Below are 15,869 nucleotides of genomic sequence, written 5' to 3'. Positions count from 1 at the left end.
TCTCTGAACGCAGGCACATTTGACGTAACGGTAAACATGTATACACAAAGCAAATTCACCATCCATCCGGCCATCAGACATTGAATATATCCTAGCTATGACATACTCTACCCTTATATGCTATCCTCATATTTGCATGAGTCTAATCTCTGACTCCATATTTGCATGAGTCTAATCTCTGACTCCACATTTGCATGAGTTTAATCTTTGACTCCATATTTTGCATGAGACTAAGCTCTGTCTCCCATATTGCATGAGTCTAATCCCTGACTCCATATCTACATAAGGCTAAGCATTGTCTTCTATTTGCATGAGACTAAGCTCTGTCTCCAATCTTGCATGAGTCTGATCCCGGACTCCATATTTGCATAAGGATAAGCACTACCTTCTCTTTGCATGAGGTTAAGCTCTACCTCCATATTTGTATAAGGCTAAGCACTGCCTTCTCTCTGCATGAGACTAAGCCTTGTCTCCAATCTTGCATGAGTCTAATCCCTGACTCCATATCTGCATAAGGCTAAGCATCGCCTTCTATTTGCATGGGACTAAGCCCTGTCCCGAATCTTGAATGAGGTTAAGCTCTGCCTCCATATTCGTATAAAGCTAACTCCTACCTCCCTCCTACATGAGTCTAAGCCCTGACTCCATATTTGCATGAGGCTGATCCTGGCTTCCATACCTGCATGAGTCTAAGACCTGACTCCATATTTGCGTGAGGCTAATCCTTGCCTCCCTATTTGAATAAGGCTAATCTTTACCTCCCTATTTGCATGAGACTAAGCATTGTCCCTCTTTGCACCAATATTGCTCTATTTTCTACTACTATCTACTTGTTTTTCAATCGGGCTAAGCTCTGCCCTCCACTTCGCAAGACTAAACCTTGTCTTGTTACATCATATTATTGTATCTCATACGCTGAAATATCGCCAATCTATCCAAAGGCGTCATAGTCTAAAGGCATCATCCTCATAGCCTGAAGACACCATGCCATGGCCTGAGGATCTCCCGAACTTGCATATCATTATTCAAAGGCGTCATAGTTCGGAGGCACCATTTTTATGGCCCGAGAATACCATCTCATGGACTGGGAATCCCTCACTAAACAATTCATGGCTCAGGACGTCATGGTCCAAGGACGTCATATTTAACCGTCCGAAGACAACCCTCATGGTCCAAAGGGAATTTGCATCATGTTTAAATTTTTGCAAATACGTTTGTAGCATCTTTTATCTGCAGGTAACCAACAAGCAACCACTATCCTAGCAAGAGCGATCTCGCTCCAGTTCCCTCCAACCGTCCCGAGCCTCAACCTCTCATCGTAGCCGCCTCCACATTTCGTGTTTGTTCTTGCAATAATTTCATCGGCATACTCCGCAGATGAATTCAGAACTACACATGACCTAATTTCTATAAAAATAGGGATATGTAGGCAACTATAAAACCGTAGTTTGGCCTTCGTCTTTTGAAACATCCCATCCGGTCAAAATTGGCCATCATTTCTTTACCCGAAAACTCTTTCATCCTTCCCGGGTAAAGATGGGCAGCTATTGATATCCAATTTTTCCTATATATTTTAAATATGCATAAATACCTTCAAAATAGTATATATATGCATATATAAGCATGCACAAGGTTTTTATAATTATTTCCATAATTTTAAGGGTTTAAATTGATTTATTTTCTCCCATTTTATTCATAAAATCCCCAATAATTATTTCCTAAATTATTGTTATGATAATTTATTCATTTAATTTCTATACTTATGCCAAAATATGGCTAGTATATTTTTCATGCATTTTTATAATTACATTTAGTATTTTTAAGCTAAATTGCATATAATTGCAATGTTAGCCCATTTTAATGTATAATTACATTCTATGTGCGTAAAATTGGTCCATGCATTTTTAAAATGATAATTATATATTTTAAATCATTTTGGCACATTAAATTATTTTCCAAAAATTACTTATTATGTATTATAAATTAAAATAGGGAAATTGGCTATTTAAATTATAGCCAGATTTGGCATTCAATTCTAGCCTAATTTGAATCCACTACCAGCCCAATTTTCTACCCAATTAACCAGACCCAGAACCTATAAAATCCTACCCAAACTCGGAACCCATCTACCCGGTCAAATCCTGACCGCTGATCTCCTAGATCAACGGTCCAAATGAGCCCTTTCCTTTTTTAATCCTAAAGACCACTAACCCTATCTCATTTCTGAGATTCCACCGCCCTCAAACTCTCTCATCTCCTCTCTTCTCTCAACCTAACCCTAATCCCCTTCAATCGCCGCCTCCTTCTTCGGTCATCTCCGATGACCACCTTTCAACCCCAAGCCTTCAATGGTTCCTCCATCGCCTCTCTCATCATCTTTGAGTCCTTCAAGGGCCCTGTTCCATGCCAATTTGTATCTAGGGTTTATGTTTTGGATGTTCATGGCTTCTCCGGTGTGTTTTTGAGCAAAATCAAGCTACATTTGTTACGATCTTTGAAGTTTATAGCAGGTTCTTCCGTTTCTATTTGGGTTTCCTTTGAAACCCTAACTTTCGTTTGTATATCTCAAATCTATGCTCTTTTTAACGATTTAAGTCTGTTTCTTTCTATGTTTTACACTATTCTCAAACTTCTTTTGAAAAACCATCAACTTTAAGTCGTTTTTACTTTCTTTAAAGTTAGGATTTCTCAGAGTTTCTTCTACACTTATTTAAACTAATTTTTCTTTATGTTTAAACCTCTTTCCTTGCATATCTTGACTAATTCCATGATTCTTACTACTTTGTAACTCGCCTATGTTAAAAGCCCTCATTTTTAGATCTTATTTGTTTTGGTTCTATGTGTTAGCATGACTACTCGATTCCCGTTAAGTTTTGTGGTTACCATGCTTCGAATGGGTTTTGCTGAGTCCTTAGCCTGCTTATATTACCTCTGTATGATTGTATTCATGTTGATTGTTCATCTCTTGCTTCTTTCTGTCGATATGGCTGACCTTGCCTGTTTGCTACGTCTGTTTGTTCTTCTCTATTTATATGTTGAAGTAAAGAATCATAACTCCCTCTAGATTGATCCTGATTTCCTTTTTTGATGGTTTGATTGAAAGATTTTCTTTTAAAACCCTAAAATTCTACCTCGTCTATTTAAATTGACTGATTCCCTACCTTATTTGCTGTGGTATTTTATTCTGACTGAATCATTCCTTAATTGGGATTTTCTGAACCTAGTCCTAATTGACTACTCTATGCTTACTGAACTTTGATTCTTTTCTTATTAATCATGTACTGATCTTTCTTGCCTTATATACTAGTTCGTAGTGTTTGAATTAACTCCCTTAACTTAAGGGAGTACTTGCCATGATTTCTGGCTGATTGATTCTGAGTTCCTTAATTACCATGCTACTATGATTCTTACCTTATTTTACTACCTGTTTTCAAACAATAAATACTACAGCCTTTCATTAACATAGACACGAACACTAGGTTTCAAAAACTATCTCTTTTACTTTAAAATCTCTGCTCTCTTTTGTACTATTTGCTACTATTAGCCGGCAGCAAGCCAAGGCTAAACATTTGTGCTCTTTTGTTCTTTCATTCTACTTACTTTCCTCTTCACTGGTATGTCTTAGTTTCAATTTAAAGTTCCAACAACAACATGCTTCTCCTATTATTTCAGTTTCTCTTGTTTCTGGTTTGCTTCTATTTGTGGTTCTGTTGTGAAGTTTGTAGTTAAGAGTTACATTATCAGCATGTTATTATGTCTTCCCCTTCCTTTAGATTATTACATTCCCCTTACGTGTGTTTTCTGAGCATGCCTTACCAATTGTCTCTTACTTATTGTATACTTACCATCCTATATCCCATGGATCCCGAAATCGCTATCACCCCTCTATGTGTTTGTGTTCTTCATGATTGGTTCTGTGACTATGCCAGTGTCAGCTGTTTTTGAACATGTCTGAACCAGTCCTAAAACCTTTGTTGTGTTATGTGTTTGCAGCCAAATGTTCTATGTGTCCCAACTGAATTCACTTGGTCCTGTGAACTAGCTGTGTATGATCCTATCCTAAGGTGTTTGAACTTTGTTAACTACTTCAACCTCTTTTTCAAATAATCTTTGTTGCTTTACTGAATTACTTTCAAAAGGTTTTGGTTAAATACAGTTTCTTACTAAAACTTTTTCAACTTGTGTCCATCACTTTACTCTTAGTCCATAAGTTTGCCCCTCTAGTATGTGTACTGCCTTGGGATCCTTTTGAGAACCCTCTGAACTCTGGCATACTGAGGCTGGCCTTTCCACACTGCACTTGTTCAACTCTTGGTTGCTAAGTCTAGGTGTAAGCACTGCCCGGGATCCTTGAGATCCTTAGGGAACTTTGATGCACCTAGACCCTGATTTGTCTATGGAACTAAGGCATATGAGACCATTGGAGGCTTTGGGAATCCTGGGCCTAATTGAAGGCTCCCTATAGAATAGCTTCTTGATTTCTATTTTACTTATGTAATTCATTCATATTCTTGTAATAATTTGTACACAGATATTTGGGGTATTTAGTAAAAGGGTGGGTAGATGCATACTTTATGGGGTAATACAGGTAGAAATCCTACTCCTAGGACTCTACTTTTAAAGTCTACTTGCTCTATTAAATAGAAAACATGTTCATAGGACTTTACTCTTTTGAATCTGATTGCTTTACCCTATAGAAATCATGGCAATAGGATTTCACTTTTAAGTTTGTTTGCTCATCGAGTAGAAACCATGTCTATAAGGTTTTTCATTCTGACATGTTAGAAACCATGTTTATAGGTTCCAAACAATCATGTCTTAAATCAGTTCAATAATAGATACCATGCCTATAAGAGTGAATTCCGATTCAGTTATAATGAGTATTTCTGTATGTTGCTATACCTGCAAATAGATTAAAATCTGTAATACACCTAGATATCATGCCTATGGGGAGCTCTACTCGTAATTCTGTCTGATAGTTTAATTTAGTCTAATAAATCGACTTCATCACACCTAGTTCATTTCTGAATTAGTCTTATTAAGTATTAAGCATTTTCTGAAACAAGTTCTTTCAAACTGCCTCAATCTCATTAGATATCAAGCCTATAGGTATTAAAGGAGTCTATTTCAAAATCTGTTTGTTTCTGCATTAATATGGACACCATCATTCTGCATATAGGCAAGCCTTTAGGGCGTTTTCAAAAATTACATTTCTCTGAAACTGCCTTTATCGCTTAACGTTTCTGATCCTAACAGGCTTTTTAAAAAAGAGTCCCTAGGCAACTACTAGGGTATAACTTCTAGTCTAAAAGGTTTTGTCTGATTCTGCATATCCACTTAGATATCCTGCTTTAGGATATTGACTAATAAAAGACCTTAATTGTGTTTGAGTCGTGTTGCTTGTGTGTTTGAGGAGGAAACTCTAAGCCTCTTAATTGCTCCCATTATGTGAAAGTCCTAAATGTTTTGACTGTCGCTTTAGAATTTTTGCCTTTCTAAAACCTTAGGAGTACGTCTAGAACTACGTATAGGTAGAGGTCCTCACTCCCTCTAGGACCATTAAGAAGGGACGGGTAGCAGAACTCAATAGGAATCATTGACCAAACACTCGCTTTGCATGACCAATAAGGGGATGGGAAGGGTAGACATGGGATATGATGACTACGCGTTAATGTCACATATAGCCCCTCATTGAGAAGTGTTTACCGGACATTGCATGGGGTGATCCTATAGGATAAACAACCTAGGACCCCTCTTTACCAAATCCTTTATTTATTTAAACCTTTGTTTTACAACTTGTTTAAACTTTTATCTTACTACTTGAGTTATCCAACGTGCTTTACTTGCAACTTATTTGATTCAATATTTATTTGGACTAATTTGTGAATATAAGTTCGGTCGGGACCCACAGTTGTGGACCAAGAGGGGTGACTAACACCTTCTCCTCGAGGTTACTTCGAGCCCTTACCCTAATCTCTAGTAATGCAAACAAACCCAAGAGTTAATCACTCTAGATGCCCTAACACATCATAATCTGTTAGGTGGCGACTCTTCAAATACCCAATTCCCATAAGGAAATGAGTCATTACCGTGAATATCAAAACCCAGACCTTCTTCCCCCGTCGAAAAAGGGAGGGAAAAGGGGGCGTGACAGTTACGAGCTTGTGTAATAAACTTCAAAGGTAGCTGGGATGATCATCTACCGCTTATTGAGTTCGCATATCATAATAGTTACCGTTCCAGTATTCGGATGGCTCCATACGAAGCTCTTTATGGATTGAAATGTAGGTCGCCTATAGGGTGGTTCGATGTTGGATAATTTGGATTACATGGGCCAAACCTGGTTTAGCAAGCCATAGAAAAAGTAAAGTTGATTCGGGATCGACTATTGACATCTCAGAGTCGTCAGAAGTCGTATTCTGACATACGGTGTCGAGATTTAGAGTTTGGGGTTGATGACTGGGTATTCTTAAAGGTGTCACCTATGAAGGGTGTGATGAGGTTTGTCAAGAAAGGCAAACTTAGCCCACAGTATATTGGGCCTTATAGGATCATTCGGAGAGTGGGCCAAGTAGCTTATGAGTTAGAATTGCCCTCGGAATTGGAGTCTGTCTATCCGTTTTTTCAAGTATCTATGTTATGAAAGTGCATTGGCGATCCTACCCGAGTGGTGCACACGAATGATGTACAGATTATAGAAGACTTATCATACGAGGAAGTTCTGGTTGCCATCCTAGACTGACAAATCCGCAAGCTGCAGAATAAGAAGGTAGCCTCCATGAAAGTACTTTAGAGGAACAACAATGTGGAAGAAATGACTTGGGAGGCCGAGGAAAATATGAAGTCTAGATATCCCTACTTATTTCCTCCTCCAAAGAAGGGTCCGACTATGACGTCATAATCATAAGGTACGTGTATAAATTCTTATGTTGGTTATTGTCGTTGGTCATGTGAGGCCATTGTCGTTATTCATCATTATGGTCCTGTGTGGTGTTGGGTTATTAAGCTTCTACAGAAAGAGTTGGTAGTGGTGTTGTTATAGAGGCGAACCTGCCAAAGTTACATAGATCACGGGGAGTTGAACATTCGAGGACGAATGTTTCTAAGGGGGAAGGACGTTACATTTCGCGTTTTTGTACGTTAAAAGTTTTGTCTTCAGTTAATTGACGTAGACTTGGGGACGAGATCATCTTGACGTTAACGTATTTACGCTATTTGTAACAAGCGATAAATAAGTGTAATGAAGGATAAATGAAACACGAATTAGAGAAAACGAGTTTCGTTGAAAGTGGCCAGTTTGGGATAAAATACGGGTCGAACGATAATACCCGATAATTATGAACTAGTGCCATGCAAGGTACCATATAACCACGGTAATATAATATATAAAGTATATAAAAAAATGATAAGTGGAATTTTAAGTAATTTGGGGCAATTTTTAAATTATGTGGGTAATTGGTTAATTACCGGGTAACAAGACATTATCCAATTAACTAATAAATGGATAAAAAACTTAATAATTTACACACCAAGTGACGTGGAAGCATAAGGTGACTCTTAGTCACTCTAAGTATTAGGTGGCAACCTAGGCTTAACCTGATTATCCAAAACAAGACATAAGTCTTGTTATAATTCAATATGGATAAAAAATAGAACAAAATAACGTTAAAAGACTTACTTTATTAGTTTGAAAGGTTTAAGAACATAAGCTAATGTTCATAAGGAAACGTTAGAAGTAGAAAACAATTTCATTTCAAATTTCAAAGAATCCAAGTGTAAATTTCGTTCATATTTAACAGAAGCAGAAGCTTCATTTAGTTCAAATAATTCAAGGAACAGGTATATTAAGGCCATCCCTTCTTTCTTTTGGCATGGTCCAAATTATACTGAAGAAACGAGCAAATACACAGTTTCCATAAATTACTCTATTCATAGAAATAGTAGAGGTGTCTATATTCTTGATTCCCCATGATAATTATTATTATCTTCTGTTCATGGGACTCAGAATAATAAACAGTTGAAAAAGTTTATCCGGAAGGAATATTGAGATTATTATGTATTTTTCATGCATTTCACTCATTTATACATGTGCATTGACCCATGACCAGATGGCGTTATATACGCGTATATATGTAAATATATGTATATGGGATATGGGAAAAGGTTACGGCGTTATATACGCACCACCACCTAATCAGCTGGTATATGATGATGATGTTGCCTACAGTTGCTGAAATATGATCGGATGCCCTCAGTGGCTTAATGATATAATGTACACCCATACCTATGCATGCCACGACATTCATACACACGTGCATGACATTATAAGCGTTTCAGAATTTACAAAGTTATTCAGATTTAAAGATGCATTTCTTTATTCCATGTTTCATCTATGCTTTTACGTACTTATTTTCATGCCTTACATACTCAGAACATTTTTCATACTGACGCCCTATTTTACGGGGCCTGCATTTCATGCCTGCAGGTGCAGGTAGGCAAGCTGACGGTCCCCCTTCTTAGGATCCCTAATCAGTGAGAGTTGGCATGCTCCACTTGATTCAGAGCTGCTTTTGATTTTGGTACGATACGTTTGCATATATATATATATATATATATATATATATATATATATATATATATATATATATATATATATATATATATATATATATGGGTATGATGTGGCTTAGTCCCATCTTTGTACAGTTATATTTCTATTAGAGGTCTGTAAACAGTATGTCTAGTTGGGCTATATGTGGCCTTGTCCGCTTTCAGTTTTGGATGTATAGTTGTCTATAGCAGCCTTGCCAGCTCGCCCACTATATTTTGCATGTATATGTACATATGCCTTGTTGCAAAGTTTCCTTCATATATGTTATTTTCATAATTCAGCAGATATTATTCAGATTCATATCTTAGACACATGCTTTGGGGTGTTTGACAGGTAGGACTCAGGCACCCGTCGCGGCCCATCGGGTTGGGTCGTGATTATGATTTTGCATTATTTTGGAGTACAACTCCTCCATTTCCAGAGTCTACTAACCAAACCCCAAAACAAGACAATTGATGAATCTCTCTCATTAATTGTCTTTTTTCAGCCTCTACATGTGCTAAGCTACCCATAGATCGGCGACTTAAGGCATCTGCTACAACATTAGCTTTCCCTGGAAGGTGGAGAATGTTAACATCGTAATCTTTTAATAACTCAAGCCATCGCCTTTGTCGTAAGTTCAACTCTTTTTGCTTGAATATATATTGTAGACTTTTATGATTTGTGAATATATCAACATGAACACTATATAAATAATGCCGACATATCTTAAGTGCATGGACAACAACAGCTAATTCGAGGCCGTGGGTCAGATAATTCCGCTTATGCTTCCATAACTACCTTGAAGCATACGCAATTACTTTCCCATGTTGCATCATGACACATCCTAACCCGACACCTGAGGCATCACATTACATGGAATAACTATCTGCACCCTCTGGAAGTGCTAGAACTGGTGCTGAAGTCAATATGTTCTTAAGCTCCTGGAAACTCTACTTGCAAGCATCAGTCCACTGAAACTTAGATCTCTTCTGAGTTAATTTACATGGTATTCTCATTTTTTACAATTCATGAATTTCCCCTTTTTGACGGCCCAAACTTCATCCTTCATCTATCACGATTACGCCTTTATTCCACTACCTAGGCAACATTCCATCTTTTCTAAATGCTACTAGTCTTAGACTGCTTTGAGTTTATTCAGGCTATACTGAGCCTTCTATAATTTGGAGGAACCATCAACTCTCTTAAGAGCTTAACCCCAAGGACTTATCCATTCTCGTCACCTTTTTACTCATCGTTTCTTATCCTTCCTCATGTGTTCCTAAAATCTTGTCGCTCTACCATACTTTAGCTTGCGACCTACACATATCTATTTATACTTATTCGCAACCTTCCTTCAACTTGATTGCACCATAGATTTTCTTATGTTATTCTGGAACATCAAGCGAGACATCACATACCACTCAAGCACTTTTGACAAAGGTTCTAAAAGAGAAGAAAATTCCTTTACAAGTTCCCTGTAATAACCTGCCAAACAGAGAAAGCTACGAACCTCCATCGATGTTGTGGGTCTAGGTCAAGTCTTTACTACCTCCATCTTTTGTGTATTAACTTGAATACCTTCCCTGAAATAATATGCCCAAGGAAAGCTACAGATTCAACCAGAATTCACATTTAGAGAATTTTGCATACAACTTCTTTTTTTTGTAAAACTCTGAGCATAATATGCAAATGATATGCATGCTCAGTCTCTAAATGATACTACACCAATATATCATCAAATAATGAAATCATGAATAGATATAGTAAGGGTCTGAACACTCGGTTCATCAAGTCCATGAATACTGCTGGGGCACTAGTCAAAATGAATGACATAACACGAAACTCGAAGTGCCCATATCTGGTCCTGAATGTTATCTTCAGGATATCTTTCTCCTTAACCCTTACCTAAGGGTTCTCGGACCTCATGTCTACCTTCGAGAAATACTTGGCACCTTGCAACTAACCAATTAAATCATCAATCCTCAGGAGGGGGTAGTTATTCTTGATTATCACCTTATTCAATTGTCTATAATCAATATGCATTCGCAAGGAACCATCTTTCTTAGGTCTGATAAAGCCTTTTTCAAGAAAGTCCCTTAGTTATTCCTTCAACACTTTTAGCTCTGCAGGTTCCATTCTATAGGGAGAAAGAGATATTGGTTGAGTAGCTGGTAGTAAGTCAATAACAAACTTAATTTCTCGCTCTGGCGGAACACCTGGAAGCTTATCGGAAAAAAACATCGGGAAACTCATTAACCATAGGGATAGATTGAATGTTTGGTGACTCTACTTTCACAGTCTTTACCTGAACTAAGTGATAATCATAACATTTTTCTGATCATCTTCCTTGCGTTAAGATAGGAAATAAATCTACCTCTCAACGATGTCGTATTACCTTTCTACTCCAAAAATGGGCTCTCCTGGAAATTAGAATCGAATCACCTTTGATCTTCAATCAACGTTAGCATAACAAGAAGCCAACCAATCCATACCATTATAACATCAGATTCTACCCAACCAAGCACCACGTGCCTTATCCTTATTTATTATCAAACTTATCACGGGCCATTACGGTCACATCTATATATATACGTAACAATATTAGGACTTAACTCACAGAACTCCTTCAAGAATTTTTTTTATATGGATACATAAGAGACGACAAAGTTGTAGACATGTCATACCCAAAACTATATACAGGATACTGTCTACAAAACCTCTATGAGAACATAACCATAATATATACAAGTCGAGACAGGGCTCCCTACGTCCTCATAAAACAACCTAACATCTTCAGAACCATGAATTGGTATTACTCCAAGAAGAGGTGGAACTTACCAACCAAAAGCTGACATCTGGATGAAGTCTACAGTGGAGGGTCCTTGCCTCGTCCTAGACAAGAGCCTCGATTAGACACACTTCGAAGCGGCATATTCATATCCTTATCAGTTAGCTTCCTCCTTTTGGCCCGACTACTATCCTCTTCCTCTGCATATCTCATTACATACACAAATGAACCTTAATTGACGGACTCCCAAGACTGTGGACTATCTGGAACCTCAGAAGAGCTGGTGTCCGCAAATACCCTGACATAGTTTTGAGCCGGAAGGGAACACGATTGTACCAACCTGTGCACCACTCCCCTCATACCCTGATTAATGGGTGGTGGTAATGAAACTAAAGGCCTTGGTGAGGTCGGAACTTCTCTCACCTGATCTGCTGCTGGAGTGGTCGAAACAGCTCGAACGGATGACTCATATGGATCCTCGGATGGATCCTCCTCAATAGAACCCATGATCTCTAATGGGTCTTGTAAGGCCCTGTGAAATTTTTTGCTCAAAACCCGAGATCTCGTAGTGCCAAGTTAGGAATATGTGTTAGAAATTCGTACGGTTCGGAACCTTTGGATTGATCTGTGCATTAAAAAGTTAAGGAATAATGTTTTTCAGAAGAGCGCATTTCTGCGGTCGCATAATAGCTATGCGGACCGCATAGTCACTACAGAGTGAGGTACTTTGATGGTTAATTTTGAGGTCAACTATGCGGCCAATTATGCAATTGCATAATCAATATGCGGGCCGCATAGTCATCGCATAATCTCCTTGGAATTTTGCGAGTGGTAGTTCTGCGGTTCATTATGCGACCGCAGAACAGGTATGCAAACCGCATTCTTGTCGTATACCCGGGCAGTTTGTTTATGTTGTAGGAGCCATTTCGCGGTCCCCTTTGCGGGCCGCATGTCAATTATGCGATCGCATATGCGATCGCAGATCTGTTCCGGGGCTCTAAATTTCTAATTTTATTACCCGACCCCATGTCGATATATTATACACTACCCTTCATTTTAGGCCTATTTTCTGATGCTTTTATAGAGAGAGAGAGGGTCCTAGAGGGAGAAGGGGTTCCTTATCAACATTTCTCCTAAGATCTTGCTTAAACCTTGAAGATTTGTCAAGAAAGGCACCTAGGTCTTCTTCCTAAAAGGTAAGGTTCTATAACCCAAGCTCTTAATTACTAGATATAACTAGGATAGACTATTAGAAGGGTAATCCATGAGTGTAGGAGTAGATATCTTGCATGCATGAGTTCCTAAAGTATTTGGTGAGGTTTTGAGCTAAGGATGGGATGAGGGATGGTAGGATATTTCACAAATAGTTTTAAAAGCATAACGCCCACTTAGTGTTTGAAAATATGCTCAAATAAGCTAGAACTATGATCACCTCTCTAATTTGTGTTTCGATTTGTCATGTTCCTAAGAGATTGACGTTGCTAAGAGTCTCGGAGTATAGTAGGACTTAAGGAAAGCTCAATCGAGGTATGTAGGCTAAACTTTCTCTCTCGGAAGTGAATTCCATATTGTTTTGTAAGTTTAAGTGTGGTTTGTCTACCAAAATGGTATAGCCTTGAGTCACATTTTAAATGAAGGTTAGTATACTAATCGGGTGAGAAGAATTCGATCCGTTTAATGCTCCTAGTTGCTCTTATGTGTACTAAATGCCTTGATTGAATGTGCCTATTTGTGGATAAACTGTAAAGATGTTTGGAAATGAATCAAATGAGAAAATGTGAAGCAAATATGAAATAAGCCTCGACTCAACTCTTATGAACTAACTTCAAAAATAGAATGGCCTAAAGGCCTTGTACCTGAACTATGCCCATAAGTAGTTGTTTTAGATAATGCTTTGCCTTATAAATACATTTAATGTAATGCTAGCCCTTACACTTTCCGATATTGAAATTGTGCATTTGTCATGATGGAAAAAGGGATAATTCAAGGATAATTGAGGTGATTTCTTGCTTATAACTTCAATGTGTATTTCAATTGTTGGTTGGCATGTTCCCCTTTGGGAAGAATCCTTTGTGTTTGATGATTTTATTACTATTGACTCGACAATATATGATTCCCAAAATATTCGGTACATTGATATTGGTTGGTGATCCTTGGATATAAAAGAGATGGAAAATGTGGAAAACCAAATGCAGCCTTCGTGCCATGAAAAAGATGAATCTTGTGAAAGGGCCAAAGAAATTCTGTTATCGAGAGAGATTGAGGATATTAATAAAAACTATAAAATGTGAGAGGTATTGAGGTAAGCATGGTTGTGTTTATAATATATTTGCATACTTTTATTTATGCTACAATTATGTGCAATATCAAATCAAATCAAAAATGTTTTTGGGAGTATCATTAGAAAAATTGAGGAAGGGTGGGTCATAAGGCTCACACCTGAAACTACACGTGCCGGTGTAGGGGTGGATCGTGGTTATTCCCCTTAATTGGGATGAACTTGATAACATTTGTAAATTTGTAACGCCAACCCACACGACATATGTGGGAAGGTAGCCTAGCCGATCGGGCCGTGATCGGACGCCATGCCGCACACATGGTGGTATTGTGCTGGGAATCAAAAACTGAAAATTCAAAAAACTGGAAATTATGATTGTGGTACATGTCTCCAAAGGGACTACCTAGCTGATTGGGTCGTGATCAGACTCCGTGCTAACAAAGACGGTGGTATAACTCATATCGGTGCTAATGATCTCCCAACCAAAAATTATATATATATTATTTTCGTAAACTAGAAGACTTACATGTTTCAAATTTGATGCTAGTATATTGTTGATTTTGACTTACTGTTTTGTGATTTCTTTACTTATATGGTTATTCTATTCTGAAAGAGGACTTTTAGCCTTGCATACTAGTGTTATTCGACGGCGCTAACACCTCTTTTGCCGGGGATGTTGTATCATTTAATGATACAGGTGGTTCCGCAGTGGGCGACATCGGCTAGTGATAGCGGTACTCTCTTCCCAGTAGTCTTGGTGAGCCCCACTCCATTCCGGGGTCATGTCATGTATCTTTTGTTCATTTTCTCATCACGTTTTGAGGTATAGCCGGAGCCTTATTGCTGGCATTTCCCTATTACTTTTCTATTGTATTTAGAGGCTCCGTAGACTGTTTGTGGGTGGTGGTTGATGTTGGGAGTCCAGACTAGAAAAGTTGGTGCTTGATAAGCATGTTTTTCATTAAACTTGTAATATTTTGTAAACTATGAATGAAGTCATTAACGGAAATGAAATGAAAGTTGCTAATGGAAGATTGCTTAGTATTTTGATAAGATATGATAACATTCCCTCTTTGTTCATGAACTAGCTTGTGTAGAATGAAATCTAACAGGCTTGCTCAGTCAGGTTTACTCGGTTGAGTGCCGGTCGCATTGACGATTTTGGGGCGTGGCAGGTCTAACTCCATAGTGTAACTTATATCTCTTTCTAATACTTTCGTAGCCTTCTGACTAGTGCTAGCAGCTTGCGCCTATTGTCTAGTAGTAATAAGCATCACTAAAAACATAAATAAGGTAAATATTAGGAGTGGATACTTATGACTCAGTTCTATCGCATAATCTGGATTAGAAAGAAAAGTAACCATCCTAAATATCTGGTAGCCTCCTATTTATAAGTGTGGTGCACAACACACCCATAAACAAGACTTTATGAGACACACCTTGTAGACTCTCTACGACAGAACTGCTCTGATACCACTTTTGTCACGCCCCGAGCCTGGAGGCGAGACCGGCACCCAGTGCCTCACCTATCTTTGCATACCACTTGCGACTAAGAGACTCTGAACAAATAATATCATACTTTGGCCATGGGCCACATTACAAGATAATGTGCAATGCAAAATATAAAACTGGATAGAGACTAATGCTGATTAAATGTCAACATAAAGTTAGGTTGTCAAGGCTGTCATTATTACTACAACTGACAAGCCAACAAAATATATGTACAGGGCCTAGAAGCCCAACATACTATACTAACAGACAGGATATGTCTACAAGCCTCTACTGATAGATGTACTGTGATCGGAATAGGGCCCCGACCTACCCATAACCTATCTACATATATGCACAAGATGTACACCAAACTGCTAGACCCGGCAACTCCGAAAGACGGGGAGCTTACCGATAAAGATGAACTTGGGCACCTAATAAGGAGGTCTACTCATCTATTTGTCTGAACCTGCACGCATGAAATGCAATGACCCTAGAAAGGGACGTCAGTACAAAATAATGTACCGAGTATGTAAGGCAATATGCTGAAACTGAACTGATAATATATTAATTAAAAACAACTTGGGGTCAAAAATAATCTGAAAATATGCTCACCTACTGATACTGACTTTATTCTCTCAATGTAATAAGTAAAATAGCTGTCACTGATATGTTGTAGTAGTCGTGCTTATAGGTGTTCGGCCACAATAGGCTCGGTATGT

The sequence above is a fragment of the Nicotiana tabacum genome, chromosome 3, assembly GCF_000715075.1.
Source record: "Nicotiana tabacum cultivar K326 chromosome 3, ASM71507v2, whole genome shotgun sequence".
NCBI lineage: Eukaryota > Viridiplantae > Streptophyta > Magnoliopsida > Solanales > Solanaceae > Nicotiana > Nicotiana tabacum.
Note: the sequence above shows the minus strand (reverse complement) of the source record.